At 53.1% G+C, this 20,863-nt stretch overlaps 1 pseudogene across 1 annotated transcript; it reads right to left on the minus strand.

Moving 5' to 3' along the window:
* Positions 1-1,546: 1,546 nt before the first annotated feature.
* LOC309675541 (electroneutral sodium bicarbonate exchanger 1-like) lies at positions 1,547-19,828 on the minus strand (annotated as a pseudogene). Its single transcript has 24 exons — positions 19,785-19,828; positions 15,209-15,290; positions 14,363-14,497; positions 13,824-13,959; positions 13,472-13,632; positions 12,332-12,520; positions 12,080-12,168; positions 11,791-11,948; positions 11,330-11,417; positions 10,746-10,892; positions 10,490-10,581; positions 9,827-10,001; positions 9,559-9,692; positions 8,429-8,674; positions 8,221-8,326; positions 7,176-7,337; positions 6,361-6,474; positions 5,846-6,007; positions 5,233-5,484; positions 4,350-4,418; positions 2,895-3,068; positions 2,659-2,793; positions 2,145-2,242; positions 1,547-1,634 (listed from the first exon to the last, which is right to left on the minus strand). The product of its transcript is annotated as an electroneutral sodium bicarbonate exchanger 1-like (transcript).
* Positions 19,829-20,863: the final 1,035 nt, after the last annotated feature.

Consider the following 20,863-nt stretch of genomic DNA (forward strand, 5'->3'; position numbering starts at 1 on the left):
AAAAACCCAAATTGTCCTATATTAGAAGTGTATAATTCCATTTTAAGGGCAGGGCATCAATAGGGCTGGTACCACAGCCCCCAGTCCCACAGCCACTGCGGGTCACCAGCGTAACGATTAAATTAAAGTTTCTTTTGGGAAGGGGGGAGAGACAGGGACTCTCCTGCGCCGGGACCTTTCCCCTCCAGGGAGGCAGAGCCGGAGCAGCGAGCATGGTCCTGCCCGGAGGGCAGCGTGGAGGGGACGCGCACGGGCATCCCGGAGGAACAGCAGCAAGGAAACCCGGTGCTGCACCTTTCCCTTCCTCCGAGCCTTTTTCTTTTCCTCTTTTTAAGGGCTCCTCAAAAGGAGGAGGAAAAGGCACCTTCCCACTTGCCTCCGGGCTCATCCCACCCTGCGAGAGAGACGCGGCTTTGTGAGGAGAGGGGAGGAGGAAAAAACACCACAGAGAGAGAGCCAGGGAGGGAAAAGGAAGGAAAGCGGAGGGACAGCGGAGGGGCAGCCCGGGGACACAGAGCCCCAGGTCTCGCCTGGCCGCTCCCGCCACCACCCGGCGGATTGGAGGGGTTTGATCTGAAGTGCTGCCTTATATTAATTTAACAGCCGGGGGAGGAGAAGGCGCCATTTCTGCCTTTTGCAGCTTCCAGGCTGACGGCAGAGCCAAAGCAAGAAAAATAATTATCATAAAACAGACAAACAAACAAACAAAAATTAAAAAAAAAAACTCCAGTGTAAAACTGGAGCACAGGGAGCAAATGCTTTTCCTTCGCCTCGGCCCAACCGCTCGGGCGCTCCGCGCTGCCCCGCCACGGAGGGCATCCCTCTCCTGCCAGGGAGAGACAGGAGGGCGAACTGAAGGCAGGACCCCAAACCAGACCCGAGAACCTGGTCGCGATGAAGAAGAAAGTGGAGAATGCGTCACATACAACAGAAACATTCAGAGTTTATTTTTGGGGAACAAAAAAAAAAAGAGAAACAGAAGAGGAGGAGTGAGATATTAAAAAAATGGCACTGAACGATGAAGCAGTAGCAGTCCCTCTACCGCTACAAAATGGCAACAACCCACACACGAACACACGGAGGCGGAACACCACCGAACTCCCACTGACTGTCATGTGCACCTCAGTTTGCTGCTCTGGAGAGAGGGAATGCCTGAAGCACACCAAGGACAGCTGAAACCATCGCCATGGCTTAAAGGGGAATCCTCCAACTGGAAAACAAAATAAAAGCGGTTTCTGCCCATGTCTGCGTGGGCACATCCCCGAGTCATGTTCTCACGCCTCTCCTTCAAAGTCAAGATTCCTAAACATGAAAACTGGAGTTGGGGGGGAGGAGGAGAGAGAAAAAGAGGGAGAGCGTCATCAGTGGGGCTGTTGTCCCGCTCATGGGACCACGCCGGCAGAGAGGAGCTGGTTCGTGTGCCGCAGCCCTCGCCGCTTGCTCAGCATTGCCGGCAAAAAAAAAAAAAGCCGTAGGCACGTGCCACCGCTCGCAAAGTAGCACGGCCACGTTCCCACGAGATCCTTTACCTCTTTCCTCCCCAGATTCAGACTGTTTCCGTGCTCATAGTGAGAGCCTTCCACATGGGTGTTTTCGACACCTCATTCGAGATATTAATCTCCGAAGGATCAGTCCTGCAATAAATATTTGAGACAGCAATCCGTGACTGCGGGAACTGACGCCACCCAGCGCATCAGCACCAGCAAGAGGAACGGGGGGGAGGAGAACCAAAGCTGCGCATAAGCACAGCGGGTTGGGCGGGATGAGGAGGTTTGGAAGGCGAGCCGGAGAGCCGCAGAGCTACAGCTCTGTGCAAAGGCTCTGCACAGAATCCCAGACTGGTCAGGGCTGGAAGGGCCCTCTGGAGCTCCCCCAGTCCCACCCCCGCCAGAGCAGGGGCACCTACAGCAGTGGCACAGGACACATCCAGGCGGGTTTGGAATGGCTCCCGAGTGGGAGACTCCCCCACCTCTCTGGGCAGCCTGTGCCAGCACTCTGCCGCCCGCCCTGCCCATAAATTTGCTCTTCCCGCCAAGCTGAGTGCATGGCGCTGGGATGCTCAGCAAAGATAAACGTGGAGAAAATTCTGCCAACCCCCTTCAGGCTGATCTTGCTGGGGGTCCTGCTGCTTGGTGGGGCTTTACCTGTCGCTGCTTGGCTTTGGGATATCCGCGCTGCTGGTCTTGCCCAGCTGCAGCCGAACGGAGTTTGCAGCAGCAGCTTCCATCATCTCCTGGGACTCCTGACATAAAAAGGGACAAATCAAAGTTGTCTGTCTATGATCGAAGTGGAGATAAACTAAACACCCAGCAAAGCCCACGTGCTGCCCTCTCCTTCTGACCTTCTGTTAGCGCAGCCGGGGAAAGACCTTTCACTCCAAACATTTTGGGGGGGGGTTAAAACCACCCTTACGAGCAAATCTTTCCATCATAATTATAATGTTGATTATAAATGGCACCTTTAAAAATTATACCGCTATTCAAGTGTTAAGCACACTGCTAATTTAAAAACAAGGTTATGATGCGGGATCCAGGCTGTCAGGATCTCTTTCTATTGAGTTCGGATCTTCCCCCAACATTTCAAAAGAAGCTGTGACGGAAAGAGGCAATCTCAGAGCCCGAGGGAGACATCCACCCCCGAGCACCCAGCAAGCATCACCTCTTCTTCTTTGGCTTCATTTTTGGCATCGGACAACTTCTTCCTGCTTTCTGGCATAAGGTCATCCAAAAAGCTGAGCTCCCGCTTTGAGAAGCAGAAGTCCATCACTTTCCGGACAAACACGAGAGCCAAAACCTTCACAAAATAAGAAGGAAGAGGGGGTTGAGGTGTGAGATGATGCTACGTCTCACTCCGATGCTGCAAACGTCCCGCTGCCGAGCGGCACCGGCTCTTACCATCATGGGAAAGATGATGGCAGCACGGGACACCTTGATGGCCCAGAGCAGGACGAGGCAGATGAGCTGGATCACGGTGAAGAAATGCACCTTCCGCAAGGGAACGTGCCGCAGGTAGATGAAATCCGGCTGGTGTTTTGCCGGCATCCAAAAGAGCTTCAAGCGGTCGAAGAACTGCAAAATAAAAGCGGAAAAGTTACCCCTTGGGGCTGCGGAAAGTTTCCGGCCCTGTTGGGACGTGGAAGGAGTTTTCAGGATCTCGCGTGCAGTGAGAAATCCTGGATCCCACTTTGTTCCTCCCAGGAGCAGCACCCGTTTTCCCTTTGCTCCATCTATAAACCAGTGTGTCCATGAGAGCTGCCCACCAAATTGCAATTATTCCACGTCCTTCTATTATAGAATCACAGAAGGGTTTAGGTTGGAAGGGACCTCGAAGATCATCCAGTCCCACCCCCTGCCTTGGGCAGGGACACCTCCCACCAGCCCAGGTTGCTCCAAGCCCCGTCCAACCTGGCCTTGAACACCTCCAGGGATGGGGCAGCCACAGATTCTCAGGGCAACCTGTGCTGGTGCCTCACCACCCTCACAGGGAAAAATTTCTCCCTGATATCTCATCTCAATCTGCCCTCTGTCAGTGTCAAACCATCCCCCCTCCTCCCATTGCTCCCCTCCCTCATCCAGAGTCCCTCCCCAACTCTCCTGGAGCCCCTTTAGGCACTGGAAGGGGCTCTGAGGACTCCCCGGAGCCTTCTCTTCTCCGGTATGAACCCCCCACCTCTCCCAGACTGTCCTCCCAGCAGAGGGGCTCCAGCCCTCCCAGCAGCTCCAGGGCCTCCTCTGGCCCCGCTCCACCAGGTCCATGGCTCTCCTGTGCTGTGGCCCCAGAGTTGGAGGCAGCACTGCAGGGGGTCTCCCCAGAGCAGAGCACAGCAGAGGGCACAATCCCCCCTCGCCCTGCCGGCCACACTGCTGATGCAGCCCAGGATGCGGTCGGCCTTCTGGGCTGCGATCGCGCATTGCCGGCTCACGGTGAGCTTCTCATCAGTCCGCACCCCCAGGTCCTTCTCCTCATACCATCTCCCCCTCCCCCTCCCTGTTCTTCTATAAAAGTATATGTTTAATATATTCTATTCTTCTGTTTGTTATTTGGCATTTCTCAGCCCACTCAATCCCCCAGTGAGGATTCCCACTGGCAGTAGAAATCGCCTTCGCTTTGCACTGAATTCCCCCATTTTCACCACACCAAACACTGCCCTGTCCCAAACCGTGACGCAGAGCGCGCTGAACTTGCCTGGTCCTCCCGCCCTACGTACCTCCTGTGCCCCCACCAATCTTTTCCTTATACAAAATACTTTCACTGCCTGCTTTTGGGGAGGTTTTCTCCCACACCACTGCTTTTTTCCTGCTTCTCTGGAGATGACACAGCAGGGAGCTGCACGCTGTAAGAGTCCGTACCTGAATCCCTCTGAGCGACGACACACCCATGTAGAGAAAGACGCCGTAAAGCACAGGCATGGGTATAAACTGGGAAATTAAAAAAAAAAGAATGCAATAATTTATTTTTTTAATTGCTTTTTCAGTATTACTGCTCTCTTCTAGAGGCACTGCCTAAAATTGCCTAAAGCTTTCCAGTTTCCACAGGGTTAGAGATGTTTCAGCTCTCAACCCGTAGAGGTTTTGTGCGTGCGAGTGAGTGAGTGTATGCTCTGCTTTAGGCAGAGCATTTAGTTACGTTTCATTAGAATAATCTAATAAATTTTTAGTTACGTTTCATTAGAATACTCCTGTTTTCCTGAAAGGTTGGAGGAAAATAGGTCATTTCACCCATGAAACTGTACGCCACGTTCTGTGACGGCAGAAGAACATTTCTACACATTTTTGTGGCAACACGCAAAAGCGAAGTGCCTCCTTTTAGCCTAGAGCTGCGGTGACTTTGTGGGAGGAGCACACAAGGAAGCCCACGGGGATGATTTTGGTGTGTTTAGCTACTGGGAAAGGCTGTTGGGAGGCATTTGGGGGAGCCAATTGCATCCCATAAGGTGCTGCCTGCTTGAAAGACAGCAGTGTACTGGTCTGAATCCGCTTTGTCGTAACCCATAAACACAGGTGGGCCTGAGAGACACCTGGGAATTAAAGCAGTTGTCCTGCTCGCTTGCCTCGAGGACACCAAACTGGTGGAAAGGGTAACTGAGGCTGGTTCCCACCATGGGCCAAGCCTCAAGGTTTGGGATCGCCTCCTCCTCTGCTCCACACCTACTCAGGCCTGGAGGGAGGGGATGGTTTTTGTCAAACCTGCAAAAAGCTCACGCTCGTTGGGCGTTTTGCATTTTCCTCTTACCTTTAACACCGAAGTGAAGAAGACAGAGCAGCCCATGAGCACAAAGATCATCAAGCCGGTGACTCTCTGCTCTCGTATCCCCAGAAACTTGGGTTGTTCTCCTGGAGCTGAGCAGCCAGACTCCACTTTGAGGCTATTGACGTGGGTGATGGACAGGACAGTCGCAGCCACAAACCAGGGCAGCCCCATCACGGAGCACACCCCGAGCATCACGGCCACCATGAAAAGGTCCAGGTGGTACCCGCATCCTTTCTGTGGGCAGCAAAACAAGGAACAGAGCATCCCACAGCACAAGAGCGAGGACAACGTCGCGACTCAGACTCAAACCCTACTTGGGCGCAAGTCACCCTCTTGAAAATTTAAGAGAAGAATTGGCAAAAATAAGGATGGATCCGGTCTTAATTAACAAATTAATTTGTTCCTCCAAAAGATTGCTCATCTGAACTGCCCTCGTTTGCTCCCTGTGACATCACTAATCCAGCAGAGCATCCTGCCACACAGCCTGACCTTGTCCCAAACCAATGCCTTCACAAAGCACTTGGCATAGGAGCTTCTCCCCACACCTGCAGCCCAGAGTGGGGTGGGGATGGGGTCAGCTCTTGCAGCCCCTTACCTTCAGCTTGTGCTCCTTCCTGTTGACAATGACAGACGTGATCTGCTGGTCCATGAATATCAAGATGGTGCAGAGCAGAGCTGGGATGGGCGCGGCCAACACTGTCCACCAAGGGTTGGGCCCTATGGGGTTGACCAACCACCCGCGGTCGTCTCTGGTAGGCTGCAACAAAGCCAAACCACACATCAGGATCAACTCCCAGCCCAGCCACTTCACTGGCTTTGATTTTCCTCTCCATCGCTGTGCCGCCTCATCTCCTGGCCCTGCCTTCGTGTCACCCTCTCCTACGGGGTTCAGCAGTGCCAGTGTCCTCGTTGCAAGCACCTATAGATACTTCTGTAGGTATCAAGTTTTGGGGCTGGCGTCTTCTTTCCAGAAGGAAACGATGCATTCGGAGGTGGAAGAGGAGATGGTAACACCACCAGCATCCCCAGACTCAGCCCTGTCCTGTCCCAGCATCACCCTGTGGCATCCCCAAGGGCCGAAAGCGGCTCCACACCAAAACACCCCATTACCTTGAACATGTGGGGGACGTGGAGCTTCGGCGATGGGATCCCAACCAGGAAGTCAATGAGGACCATGATGACGATGGTGAGGAAGACACCAAAGTCACTTACTGTGGACCGTACCTGGGGCAAGAAAGCAGAGCTGAAAGGGACAGCACAAACGGGGCCATACCGTGAGATGGAAAAGTTAAAGACATCAACAGCATTAAGGCTGGTTAACAAATTCCCACCACTCTGAGAAGATGCAGCCAAATCCCTCGTTTGGATAGTGTTGCTGTGTTTGTACCTGCAAGATCTGGTGTCAGGCAATAAAAAAAGTTTAATTAGGTGGAAAAGGGTGGTTTAAATTCAAACTTAAAAAAAAGCCAATAAATATTAAAAAATAACGAAACAGACGTCTGCCACTACAGCTGCACTCACAGCTACAATGGGAATAAGGCACTGAGGCATCATTTGCTCCTCAAAAGGAAGAAACAGTGTCTTTTGTGTCTTTTTCTATGGCAGTTCCGCATTTGAATCAACTTTCCCCTTGGGCACACCAGGTGAAAAAAAACACAAATGAAAATACAACAAACAACCAACTTTGGAAGACCGATTTCCCACTGCCTGGGGAAAAAACCACTCCGGGGCAGGTCGCGAGGCAGGTGGGAAACGCTACGATCGTTTTGCACTCCTGGAAATGAGTGAGAGACATCCAAGTTTGGCCTTCAAGGTCCAATATTTCCCAGTTTGACCAAGCGGTGGCAAACACTGCTTAGTGCTCCGGGAAAGCCATTTTGGGAAATGAGTGTGGAGACTGCTGCTGGCCACCGTCTTCTACCTACTCTGGTCGGGAAGTAGCGGCTGGTTTTAAACTTCTTCAATAAGCCCGACAGGACAAAGGTGGAGAAGAAGAGGATGCAGCACCAGAAGAGGACATCGGGCGTGTAGGGGCCATCGTGTCCACAGGCAGGTCCACGAAACTCTCCATGCAAATACCGACATTCCTGGGGAAACAGAGCATCAGGACACAAAGGTAGTGCACATGCGGCAAGGAAACCTCGGATAACTAGGGGGTTTGGAGGATCTTGCTCCAAGATCCGTGACCTCGGGACTGCTGCAGCTAGCGGAGATTTATATTTAACGATCAACAGCAGCTGAATAAGTGACACATGGAACTACACAGACAGCGGAGAGAGGAGATGTGATGGGACACTGTACCACAGACCCATGGCACATCCTCCGCTTGAACGGCAGGTAACCGTGGCTGAAGAAGACACCAGAGGGGAAGGAAACACTGGGAACTCTTGGGGAGAGTGAAAGAGGGAACGGGGAAGGAGGGCTAAGACAACAGTGACAGGAAAGGAGAAGAGACAAATTGTCCCTTCCCAGGGTCGGGCTCACAGGACATGGCCAAGGGGGGTGAAGATGTCCATAAGAGCATCCCACCCTGTGCCTGAGCTCTGCTTCCAGCAACAATGGCCCAAGGGGCTGCTCAGACATGCAAGTTTATGCACGTACCTTCAGACAGCGCTGAGTAAGAAAGCAAGGCCTGGAGTTACTAGGAACCAATGAAGGAAGCTAATTACAGCCTTCAAGCATGAACTTAAGTCCTCCAACTTCTCCAATAACCAAAGCACCCACTGAACCTTGCTCCCAGACAGAACCGCTGTCCTGATGATAACAGTTATTGCCCACCATGTCGGGGATGAGGTGGACTCTCCTTCCCAGGCCCAAGGAGGTTAAACACACTGAAGTAATGACTTTTCAGAGCAGCACTGGCACAAGTTGAAGCCCACCATCACCTGAAGGGCTCTGAGCTTTGCACCAGGCCAGTGCCCCTGGACCCCGCGGCCGCGGCATGAGGAAGCAGTGACTCGGGGCACTTACAGTCACCATGAGGTTCTCCCAGGTGATGCCAGACACATTGATCTTGTTGCTCTCCCAGAACTGCAGGGTTCTGTTGCTGGGATGGGTCGGTGCCTCACACTTACAGCTGGGAGGAGAGAAGCCAAGACAGGGGTGAGGGGAAGGCGATGGAGGTGCAGCCCTGAGCTCCTGCCAAGGGGCAGCGGCACTTTAGGAGGAAGAAACCCACTAGGAGATGGTGAGGAAGTCCAGCTTGCTGTGCGTGTGCACAGGGTAGGTCTCTCGCAGGTGACTCAGCTTCTCCAGAGCCTCATAGATGAAGATGATGCAGATGAGGGAGGCGAAGGCTTCTTCGGTGAAGCGGGTGATGTAGCACACCAAAGAGCTAGCATCAGTGGCCACCAGCACTATGCAGAAGAAGGCGGTCCACAGACCAATGCATGCCCGGAGAGAGAGATAAGAGAGCGCGTAGTCCCTGGGAAAGCAAAAGAAAACGCAGGGTGGAGAGGGCAGCAAGAGGCTCCGAGCCCTGCCTTCCTTCGGGGAAAGTCGGCAGCAATTCAGGAGCGTGTCAAGGCTGCGGATGGTAAATGCAGTTTCCGGTCCTACGACAGACAGCCTCGGGGCTGCGGCACAGGGTGTGGGCCCGCAGGAGGAGAGGCTAATGAATCCTTATTTAACAATGACCTTGTGTTAATGCCTCGGAGGCTAATTGAGGTCAGGTCCCTGTTGTGGAAGGTGGTGTTCTCCCACATCACCCCGATGCCCTAACAGCGAAACCGGCTGGGTTTGCACCCAGTTACCTGCTGCCAGCAAGTTGGGGCTTCATAATAAATTTAATTGCAATAAGGGGGTTAATCTCCCATCACAGTTGCCACAACAAAAAGACTGTCATGGAAAATATCCATTTCGCCTGAAAAGCTTCTGCTTTCTCAAAAATCATCAAAACATTTGACCAGAAAACTCTTTGGATATGTGGGTAAAATATATTTCCACTTCCAGCAAAAATCATGCAAAAAAGTGCCCGAGTTTGTACTGAGAGGAAAGCAAATCTTCCCTCATTCCCAAACCAGAGTCATTTGTCTCATCTTCCCTGTGCAGCCCAGCTCGGGCATCCACATCCTTGTGGTTTCTCCTCCTCCTGCTCTTTCACTTTAACCCTAAAAACCCCGAACCACCCATCCATCCTTCAGAGACTGAGGGCTCCTGCACCGTCACATACTAAAGCAGCAGCGCGTGATGTCTGTGACACAGAAGACAACTTAAATCTACCAACTACCACTAAGAAAAACATCCTTTCTCCATCCCTGCCTTCTTCCAAAGGCGCTCGCAGCACCTGGCTGCAGCAGCCAGCCTTACTTGCAGAATTTGTAGAGGATCTTCTCGAACACGAGGACGGGGCCGGTGCTGCCGAGGATGGTGAGAGGTTGGCCAGCAAAGAGGGAATACACCACGCCGGTCATGGATGCGCCCAGCAGCGACTCCATGGCACTCTGTCCGGGGAAGAGAGGCAGCAGCGAGTAATTAAATCATTAGGGGGAAAAAAACAAGTGCAAATTCACTGCAGCAAGGACTTTTGCATGAGTTTTGTCCTCCCCCGTGCCACCCAACAGAGAGAGGTGCTCACTATGTGGCCGTTGGTCGCCTCCCCCAGCAGTCCCCCGAAGGTGATGATGGGGGACATGCAGGCACAGTAGAGGAAGAGGAAGGACGCCAGACACTGCAGGCTCAGACCATCCCGAAAGTCACTCCAGAACCAGGGGGCTTTTCGCTTCACATCCCGGATCAAACCGCCAAAGAGCCTGGAGGAAGGAAAAAAAAAAACAACAACATTTTCGTGGAAGACAGCGTTAAATTTTCTTGGCTGAGGAAGGACAATCACAAGCACAGAGTAACTTCCGTTGCTAAAAAGAAGTCTCCTTCTCCCATTTTAGCCCCAGTAGAAACTGAGGCATACAAAAAACCCCTCCAACAAAAAGAAAAGGAGACCAAACCTGAGAGCCCGTCCCCTCTTATTGCAACAGTCCCTCACTTTGAGAAGCAGCAGAGCTCTACCTGGAGGTACTTACACATCTGCTTCCACCCCAAAGCAAGAAAACCTCTGTGCAACCACACTGCAGCTGAGCCCAGCTGCCCAAATCTCCCACCCACCCAGCCCAGGGGACCAAGCTGGGAACCTGGAGCCCCTTCACTGACCCAGTTAACCCCAAAACTCTGCTAGAAGGGAGGTGCGCACTCAGATTTTAGGGGCAAACAGAAAAACACCCCACCAAACTATTTCAGTTCACACCTTCCTGTCCGCTCCAGTTCAGGACCGCTGTGTTTCTCCGGCTTGCTGTGAGAAGCGCTGTCATCAAGAGCTTCTGGCACCTTCCTTTTTTCCTGTTAAAATGGAAATAAGATAAAGATATGTCTTTGCAGCCACTGGCTTGTTTTGCTTTTTGGGCTGGGTACGTGACCTGTGAATTTGGGCCCCTGAGCAGCACCCCCAGCCGTGCTGCCCTCCTGCCCGTCCCCATTGTGCCTCCTTCTGCCGCAGCACCCACCTGCGAAGGGACGTTTTTCGGGGGCTCAATTCGGATGGAGGGATCCCACTCTCCTGGTGGCAAAACCATGACCTGATCCAGAAACTCATCGATGCCAGCCACCAGGTCAGCCCGGTTCTTGGCTTTATAGGCAACGTCGTGGAAAACCTGCCGTAGGAGAGAGCCTGGTGAGAGGATGACCCATCTCGGATGTCCTAACCAGTGCAATAAGCTCTTGGCTAAATGCAAGGTCATTTCCCCCAAATCGCCTGTTGGAAGTGGCAGGAAATATTCCCCCAAAGGAAAAATCTGTGCATCACAGTATTTGTAACCATCTCCACCAGGCTCCCGTCCCCCATGGCACACCACAGCCTTCTGCTTCAAGAGGAGAAGTTTCACTGGCCCTGGCAATGCCACCACTGGGGACAGCATGCTGGGGACCCTGGGGAGAAGGATGAGGCGCGGGCTGCAGCCCAGGTGGGATTTTAGCCTCCAGCAGGCAGCTAACAGGGACAACAAACCCTCTTCCTCACTACTACAGAGACAGGAAGAGGTGAAGAAAGCCCCAAAAAAATGACCCGGAGATATCTCTTATCTCGTCACACCTCATCCGTCATGATAGTAGCCATGGACCTGCCGATCTCGTGGTACTGATGGGCTTTTCCTCCTGGTCCAAGCAAAACAAACAGGAACCTAGGCAAGAAAACCAAAATGAGAGAGAAGAACATGGCCTCACTCAAAGGGCGCCCAAGGAAATCCCTGGGAGCTCCCACCCCAGAGCGTGGCTCCAGGGGGGACGTGTAGGCTCACCGACTCCGGTGATGAATTTGAAACGCATCAAAACCAAACGCAAATTTGAGTTTTGGGCAAACTTTCATTAAAATTGGCCAATGGGTTTAAAAGCTCCAGCAGGGAAGGGAGAAATGAAAGCACGGAGATGTGGGTGGGAGAAACCTGCTTGCTCCCACTGGCCGTGTTCCCCTGGGACGCCCAACTGATGCATGAATTTGGTGTTTTGTTGTGGTGGTTTTTTTTTAAATAAAAACTTTGCGCTTCTCATTCAGACCTCGTTGGGATGGGAACTTCCGTCATGCCCGAGAGGAGGACAGCTGGGGTCAGGCGGACAAATGCCACGATGGGCTGGCGAAGGAAATCCAGCTCTCCTACAAGCACGTTGCACGCTTCAGCCCCGGTGGGAATTTTCTTCATGAAGCGCAGCTCCGCCTGGGCACGACAAGGGATTTTCAGGCCATTACCCCAAAAGCAAAGCCCACAGCACTCTGCAGAACACTCTGCAGCCAAGTTTGCAAGAGCAAATCTGGCCTAAAAGCGTAAGAAAGCTACGAGTGTCTCACCTTGCTTAGATCCACTGCATTGGTGTCACGGTTCACCCCATTTTTAGCTTCTGCAGTGGTGGGAGATGGATGAGGAGTGAGTGAGTGGGCTGGGAGGAGAAAGACACTCAGAAAGACAGGCAAGGAGCAATCGGGACACTTCTCCTTTGCCGGGAGAAGTCTAATGGGGCCAAAGCCCTGCAGAAACCTTCACCTGGTGCCAAAGCCTGGCAGAAACCCTCACCGGGTACCAAACCCTGCAGGAACCCTCACCTGGCTTGTCGAGGGGATGCACATCTAACTGCTTCTTGCTCGTGTCAGCAAATGAGCAGACGATGGAGAGAAGGTTGTTTCTTTTCTTCTCGTTCTGATGGTGATGCTTCTTCAAAAGCACTTCTCGAACTTTCGCCCGCATGCGCTCATCAAACTCTGCAGACTGCTCTTGCTGGCCCAGGATCATATCTGGAGATGGCAACGGGAAACGAAGCCGTCAGAGCAGAAAGTCCCCAAGCCCCGACCCCTCAAGCCCCCGGCGAAGGCTGCACCACGCAGGATAACCTAACGCGGGCTCAGCCTTGCTTAGCAAGACGTTTTAACGCAGTTCAGCCTTTGCAGCGAAAGGAAGAATTCTCTTTTGCTAAAAGCCATCATCAAAGTGCTTATTCATCACTCCGCTCAGATAATTATTCCCCATCCTAGATAATGCCATTTTTTTTCCTGATCTGGCGTTTCTAGACAGACTCTCTAGACTCGACACATTTCAACAAATTATAAGCAATCTCTAGCGCAGACTTTCCCAGAGTTTCTTTTGCCCATCCACTGCAATTTGCCAAGCCCAGGGAGAAACGTGCTAAGAACGGCTCCGACTTCTCCAGCTCTTGCAAGGGCTGAATGGAGACCTGCCAATCAAAGATAATTTCTCCAAAGCCGCTTTTTCAATTAACTTCAATTATCTTCCCCACAGAAATATGCTGCTTGGTCACCTGCCAGATAAACTCTGCCTTTAAAGCTCTTAAATCCTGGATGTTAAGGCAATAGGAAAAAAAAAAACAACAAAGAACAGGAGGAAACAGCTTGTAGTAAGTAGCTTATTTAAGGAGGTTCAGCTCTTAGGCAGACTCCGTGTTCCTGAGAGCAGCCTGCCAAGCCCTGACACTCCTTTCTGGCCAGAGAATATTCTCTAATCGCCTCTCTGACCCCACAAATTGCTTTCAAAAGGCTCCCATACTGGGAGAAAAAGCTGATGTGACTGTTGTACACCCAGTCTACATCCAAAAAGCAACCCACGATTTAAAAACGCAGCACGACTTCTGGAAAAGGACGTGCCATTGGGGCAGGGCTTGATACGGGAGTGAAGGGCACTGCGGCAAATTGAGCTCGGCCGTTCCCGGCGGGACGCAGCGTGCTCAGTACCTGCGATCTCTTCGATGCTGTTGGCACAAACATCCAGCAGCACCGTCCCGTTGCTGATGCAGCTCCGCAGCTCAAAGAGGCTGTGCAAGGACAGCGTGGCCACGTAGGGCTTGCTCCAGCGCTCGCCACCATCTTCCACGTCCTCCTCAAACTTCAGCCACCTGCGGACATCGGGCACGATCAGTCCCGTTGCAAGAAAACGGCCTCAGCTCTGCAACCCCTTTGGTGCAGCTACGGGGTGGCAAGAGGAGAAGGCTCCGCGCATCGGCACCTGCAGCTGCAAAAGCTTCACGTCCCGGAGAGCGGAAGGCAGAGCCCACAGCTGCCACCGCAGCCGGCGGCAGGGATTTACCTTGCCGTTTCCTTCCACTCGGCATCTTCACCCTCCTTCAGGAAGATCTCATCCAGCTCGGTGAACAAGTGGTGGGGAACATGCTGCTCGTCCTCCTCCGTGCTGAGGATGAACTGCACCCGCTGGGATGGGGTGTCTGGGGGCAGAAGATAAATCCCGTTACCACACCTGCATTCGACCCGTCACGCTCACACGCAAAGTGGCCATCGATCAGCACCAGTTCAGCCCTAAATATTGGGCTGGCCCCTCTCCCCCAGGTCTAGCCAGGCTTGCACAGAGCCACGGAGAAGGAGAACCATCTATTGCACCTCTGCATAAGGACGGGCCACTTTCCTTCCCCACGTTTCCATTTTTAAAGGCAGGATCCCTCTAAGGAAGACCAGCCTCAATCCATTGTGCCTTCACCTGCCTCCCAAATAACGCCACTTTCCCTCAGAAGAACAGCAAACCACACCAATCAGCCACACGGACCTGCTTGCAGAGGACCCCGGCACCCATGCAGCCCCAAGGAGGCTCGTGAACACTGCGGCGGGACTTACAGTGGTAGCCCTGCTCCATCGGGGCACAGTCCTTCTCCCATTCCTTCTTCCGATGCTTCTGGCGGTGGGGTCGGTGGTGCCGGTGGCTTTGCCTCACCAGCGGCATCCGCACGCCCACGGACAGGGTGCGGTGGCCTGCAAAAAAAGCAGTGTCCGCATCACTCCCAATATTGCGGAGATGGTTGACACTGATGCCATGACTAAACCAGCACAGCCATCCCAGGAGGAAACACCAACTTCTCTTCATTTTAGTTTCACTGCATCCCTGAATGTCAGAGACCCCTCCCTTTTTCCAAGCCTGTTTTACTCTAACTTTGCAACAACAGAGCAACAACAAGCGATGGCTCCGGGTCACCTAAAAGTGCCCTGAAAGTATCAACCCTTGTCTAAAATTCCAGCTTCGGCTGGACAACATTCAGACCTGCTCATTAAGCAGCGACAGAAGGTAATTATTTTTAAAATCTTTGTATGGCACAAGGCAACAAGAGGAGATCCAATCAGTCCTGTGATAATGAAGTCTGGAACAAAAAAAAAAGAAAATCACAGCCCTGTGTCTGCAGCCATCAAATTATTCTCCTGACCTCTCCAAGCCAAGAGCAGCCTCTGAGAAAACAAGCTGGGAACTACCCAGCTCTGTGGCCAACGCTCACACCGCAGATGCCATGAGGGCTTTTTCCCCTCTGTCTAAAAGCCACAACATTAAAAAAATGTGAAAAAAACTGTGCTTGTTTATTTAGAAGCACACCACGTTTTGCTGCAGGTGATGCGTATGCTGAGCACAGGACGCGGCAGGGACTTTGCACGACGGGAAAACGCGTGGGGCTGGTGGCACCTCTCCCGACTCACCTTCCAGCTCCTCCTTCTCATAGTGAATATTGGCAACGGTGCTCGTTCTTCCCTGGTCAATCACCGCCTCCTCGTCGTGTCTCTGTTTAGTGAGGAGAAGATACAAGTTGGGACCAGGTGAGGAGAGCTCCCTTACATCCTCCCAGCCATCACCCATCCCTGCGGCCATGCGAGCCCACGAGCATCACACCTCTGCGTGTCTCCTCCTCCAGGCACAGCCCTAAAAACACGGACTTGGAGGAGGTTTTTATTCCCATACCCAAATAAAACCACCTGTAACGTCACCTGTATTGTATACACCGTGAGTCTGGAAGGATTTACTAAAAGGGGAGACAGTTGAGTGTTTCAAACCAAAACCAAACCTCCTGCTTCGTTCTTGTGTTTCCTTTCAAAAAGCTAAAATAGGGATTTCCAAACTGGGGGTGGGGTGGGGGAACCCAACCCCACACTTTTGAGCACAGCCAGTTTCATTCTCCAAAAGTGATACCTGCAGGACTCACTAGATGGCGCTTGGCCACAGGACATGGCCACCACCAACCTCCAAAGGCCCTCAAGAACCTGCAAGGGTGAAGCTTCGACTTCAGCCCAACCAGGCTCGGGCTTCTCTTGCTGCAAGCCCGCTTTCCACACAAAACTGCATTTTTCTCCTCAAAAGAAAAGCCAAGGGCTGACAGCTAATGCCCTCCTTGGCTGAAATACCACTGCCAGCGCTGCACAAAGAGCATCTGTGCCTTAAAAGCTGAAGGAGAACTACAGGAGTTCTCTTCTCCCCTTGCCCCTGGGCTGGGGAAGGGCATCACCGGGATCACCACGCTCAAAGAAATAAAAACCCAACCACGCCTCACACTCGAATCGCAACTGCAGCTTTGAAAGGGCCTCCAAGAAACCCTTCTCTTTAGAGAAGATCAAAATACCGGAAATCTGCTTTTTATCCCCTGAATTCCTGCTTCGACCGAATGGCATCACCTGCCGCTGTGGAGCAGCGACGCTCGGGAAGCTCACACCTCCCGCTCACCAGCCAATTTAACGAGCAAAAGGAACAAACGTTCCCATCTGGGAATGAGCTTTTTCTGGCGCCCGAGTACTAATTTCAAAGCTGACTTGTTGCGACCTCCCCGCCAGCTCCTGGCACTCGCCCGCGTCACCCGGCAGCCGGATTATGACGCGCCTGTGGCTTTCCCGTCCTCTCTCCCACGCCGACCTCCGCCACCCTTTGTCCCTTCTTAGCAATGTGTCTGCTCCCCTCCAGATTTACCAGAAAAAAAAAACCAAAAACCCAAACCCCATCCTCAGAAAAGGCACGGGACAAAAGGGGCTTAATCAAATCGCTTTAAATGGCAATTTTAGTAAAATCGTTACTTAAATAAAACACCAATTTGAATTAAATCGCTATTTAAATTAAATCACAACTTAGATACAATCACAATTGAAATAAAATTGCAATTTAAATACAACGGCGAGCTTGAGTGTGTTACAGGGGTGTCAGAGTGGGAATAAACGGAGCGATTTGGGCATCACAGCTCCCCAAATCCCCCCCGAGTGACGTGGGGAAAGTCTGCTTCTTTCTCAAAAACCATTTTGGCTCCGTGCTCCCACCCACGATGCTAAACCTGCCCCCAGCAGGGCACAAAGCATCGTCCCCCCGCATCCTTCCCTGCTCTGGCGACATGCCACTGGGATTTTGGGAAGTCTCCCCCCCTTTTTGGGGGATGCACAGCCCCTCGGCACAGCCCTCCCACCTGTAACTCTTCCAGAAGTGTCATTTTGGGACCCTCGTCCTGCTTCATCCTCAAGTCGGTCACCGGTTTTGGGGGATAACTGAGCCTCCAGATCAATCAGAGGACCAAACCCTCCGACTGCAGACCAGTGACTCCCAGTCTGCACCATCTCCAGCACATAAACAGCGACCGTTGCTGGGATCGGAATGTTCAGGGTGACCCCGGCAGTTATTTAAAGCCATACACCCCAATACTGATCCCGCTTGGAAAACTTAGCGGATGGGGAGAAACCTGCTCTGTTTTGAGGAAAAACTCTCCAGAATAGAGAAAAGGGGTGGAAACGCTGCATCTCGGCAGGGCAAAAGGTGTTACACAGTGTTTGGGTGTATTTGAAAGCCCAAACTGCCAAAAGACCACGTGAGGCACAAACCCTTGGGGAAATGCCCGTTATGGGGCAGCCCTGATTTTCATCAACATTTCCTGCATCAAATCAGGGTGTTTCAGGGAGGTCTCCCTTCGGCACAGCCTCCATCCCTTCGCGGCTTCCATAAAGCCTCGTTAGCCAGACCAAGTCCTACGTCGTACGGAAATGTCCAGGGAAGCCCCATGTTTTACTCTCCTCGCTTCCGCCAGCTATCTCCAGCCCTACTTTATGTTCCGAGCGGAGCTAATCCCTCATTTCCAGCCTACAGATCCATTTGCTGTCATGAACTTCCTCCCCGGCGCTGCTCAGCACAAAGGTTAACGGCCCCGGCTCGCCCTGAAAGGTGACACGGGGTGTAAAATAACACAGCGAAGGAGGGTGACACCGAGGTCTAATCCGTTAAAATCCCATCGGGATCCAAGCTCAGATCTCTGCTGCTTTTTTATTATTTAGTATTAAAGCTTCAGGCGCAAAGACAGGAGAAAGAAGCCAAGCGGGTCCGTGGCAAGACGCTCCGAGAATCCCATCGCCCTTCCCCAGTTGTTGCAGCAGAAATCGCGGCAAACCTCGCACAGAGATGCCACCGAAGGAACCGGTGCCACTCAAAACCCTCTTTTTCCTGATTAAGCCACTCAAATGGACTCAGAAAGGTTATTTCATTGAGGAAATCGCTGGAGGATTTAAGGATTTAATAAGTCTATGGGATCTGTGGACGCGTGGGCTTGGGATGGGATGGAGCAGGATGGAGAGATGCCTCCAGAAAGCGAATTATCCCATCCCAGGATGGGTACCAGCACTCACAGATGCTTCGCCTTCCCTCTTTGTCCTTTGCCGCCACTACCAGGCGCCTGGAAAACATCAAATCATCGAAACTCGGCTGGGAAAGGGGATGGCGAGCTCACTTTTGACTTTCGGAGCAGAGGGTGTTGTTCCATCTCAAGAAAACTTCTCCAAATTATTATTTTGCTGCAGGGTTTTTTTTGTCCCAGCAGGAGAGAGAGGGACTTTTGACTGTCCTGCCTCAGTTTACCTGTCTCAGTGCAACTCCTCCGGTTAGAAAGAAAAATCTTTCCCTGGGGAAGCTTTGGTGTAATTGAGGATGAGGAAAAGCACAAAGCAGAGGTTCAGGTCCGGCTTTGAGTCCTCCCGGTGCCGGGGGAGGCCAAAAGCATAGCACGAGCAGGCAAACTTCCCACCTCAGCCCCCTCATCCCGTCACACGCAAGCTGGACTGGCCACTAGCAGCAGGAGGGAGGATTGATGGAATTAATCTCGCGCAAAGTGTAATTAATAACACTGATCCCAGTGTTATAAGGGGATGAGGGGCCAAACTGGGGGAGCTGCTTTGGTGGCGGAGCACGAGACTCCCCTCCTCGCCCCTCTCCATCTCCATCCTACCCAGACGAAGCCACCGGTCCTGTGGCTCCCTCCTTTGCTATCGTGGGGGTCAGCACCATCCCCTGCAGGGACCCCTCCGGCTCCTGAGCCAGGATTTGGGCTGTGACGGGGACTGGACCCGGGAGAGGACACATCTCCAGAGCCCCAAAGTGGGGCTGTGAGGGGGGGACACACGCAGGTCACAGCTGAGCATCACCAGGACGTGACCGTCTTCCCTTGCTGGCAGAGACGCAAATTCCTCTCAGTCTTTCCCGTGAGCTGTAATTTCAGGGCAGATTAATTAATTCCCCACCTCTCGTTTGCCCCCGAGAGCAGCTCCTGCAGCCGGGTCCCATGGGTGCAGCGGGGAGGCGGACAGGCCCTCCCCCGGGCCAAGGAGATGCAGAAAGAGGGGGGGACCACCCAGCCACCTCCTGCCTGCACCCCAACACCGGGCGCATCCTTGCAAGCGCCCGGTGGGACAATAGCTGAGGTGACCGGGTGGCATGGGGCTCTGTGGGGACAGTGGCCTTTGTCCCCCTGCTCTGAAGGGCCACAGCATCACCAGGGGGTCACATCGAGATGCGGAGGAGGGGGGGTCTGGTGGGGAGACCCCCAACAGGCATTGCCCAGGTGCCTTCCTCCCCTCCTCACATCCCTCCCGCACCCAACTTGGGTACCCCTCGCCTCCCCCTTTGAGCCCCCACCCCTCTGCCTTGCAGATGCCTTGCTGATGCCTTACACCCCCTTTCAGTGGCCTGCTGTCCCCTCTCCTTGCACACCCCCAGCACCCTATTTTAGACACCTACCACCCATCTTACCCCCTCCAACCTTGCAGATGCCCTTCACTCCCCTTTCCACGGCCCTCACAGCCTACCCCTTTGCAGATGCTTTGCCTCCCCCATTCACCCCCACCCCCTGCTCCCAACGTGTTTCCCCCCAGCCATGAGAAATGCCGCAGTGAGCAGCCATGGAGCATTCTCCAGCCACACCGTCGGCATGGCCCGCCCGGGGGTACCGGGCATCGCCCTCCCTGCCCTGGTGCCACTGCTCCCCACCTGACAGCTGAGGATCCCATCGGCCCGTTGCTGCCGGCGGGCATGACGGGGCTGGGGGGAGATAATTGCTTGATTACGATACTCTTAAGACATCCAAACAAAACACGAACAAAAATCACTACGATCACAAAAATGAGTAGGTTTCACAATAGGCTTTGCAGCTGTCAGCTCAGGGCAAACTCAAAGCCATGCAAGATTTTGTTCAACCATCTGACTTCTATTGCCTCTCGTAGATTTCTGCCATCCAAGTAGAAAACAAATTAATTTTTCTTATTTTCTCTTTTGACTGATTCCCTGTCCAATCAATACACCAAGGAGGAGATCGCATGTAATGCCATTCTCCATGTTCTGCCGTCTTCCAAACTGAAGGGAACTGCATTCGAGAAAGTGCTCGAAAGCCCAGCAGTTATCGCCTCTGTTTTGGACCCGCGCTTCAAGGAGATGCAGTTTCTCAGCCCCAGCCTGAGAAGCGAGCTGCACCAGCCAGTGAGAACCACGCTGTTGCAGGTTTGCAACCACCAGTCCCCATCTGCCACCCAGTCTGGGGTGCCAAACTCAGATTCCAAAGCCACGGGCGCAGATGCCGGCAGCCAGCTGCCTGCTCGCAAGGACCCATGCGCCAGCGCCCCGTCTCAGAGCAGCTACGACATCCTTCTGGGGTAGGACCCGATGGAGAGCATGCCCGAGATCCATCAGCAACTGGAAAACTACATCCTGGAGCCCCTCTGCAAGCGCAGCACCAGCTGGTGGAAGAAGAACGAGCATCGCTTCCCGGCCGTGGGGCGGCTGAGCCGGCAGTACCTCGCCATCCCCGCCACCGCCCTCCTGCCAGACCAGGCCTTCGCTGCCGGGGAAAGCGCCCTGGAGCATCGGTGCACTGTCCTGGCGCCGGAGAATCTGGTCCAAATTCTGTTCTTGCATCCGCATTCTGATTTTTTAGAATCAATGTGAAACAGCAACAAGACTTGGAACAGGAACTGGCACGTGGAGCCCTTCCCTGGGTCAGTGGGGGGTTAAATCGACCCGCGGGATTTTGGACACCACAGTTAGATAGGGTGCCGGGTATTTTTCCCAAACTC

Source organism: Vanellus vanellus (assembly GCF_965231255.1).
Source record: "Vanellus vanellus genome assembly, chromosome: 9".
NCBI classification, from domain to species: Eukaryota; Metazoa; Chordata; class Aves; order Charadriiformes; family Charadriidae; genus Vanellus; species Vanellus vanellus.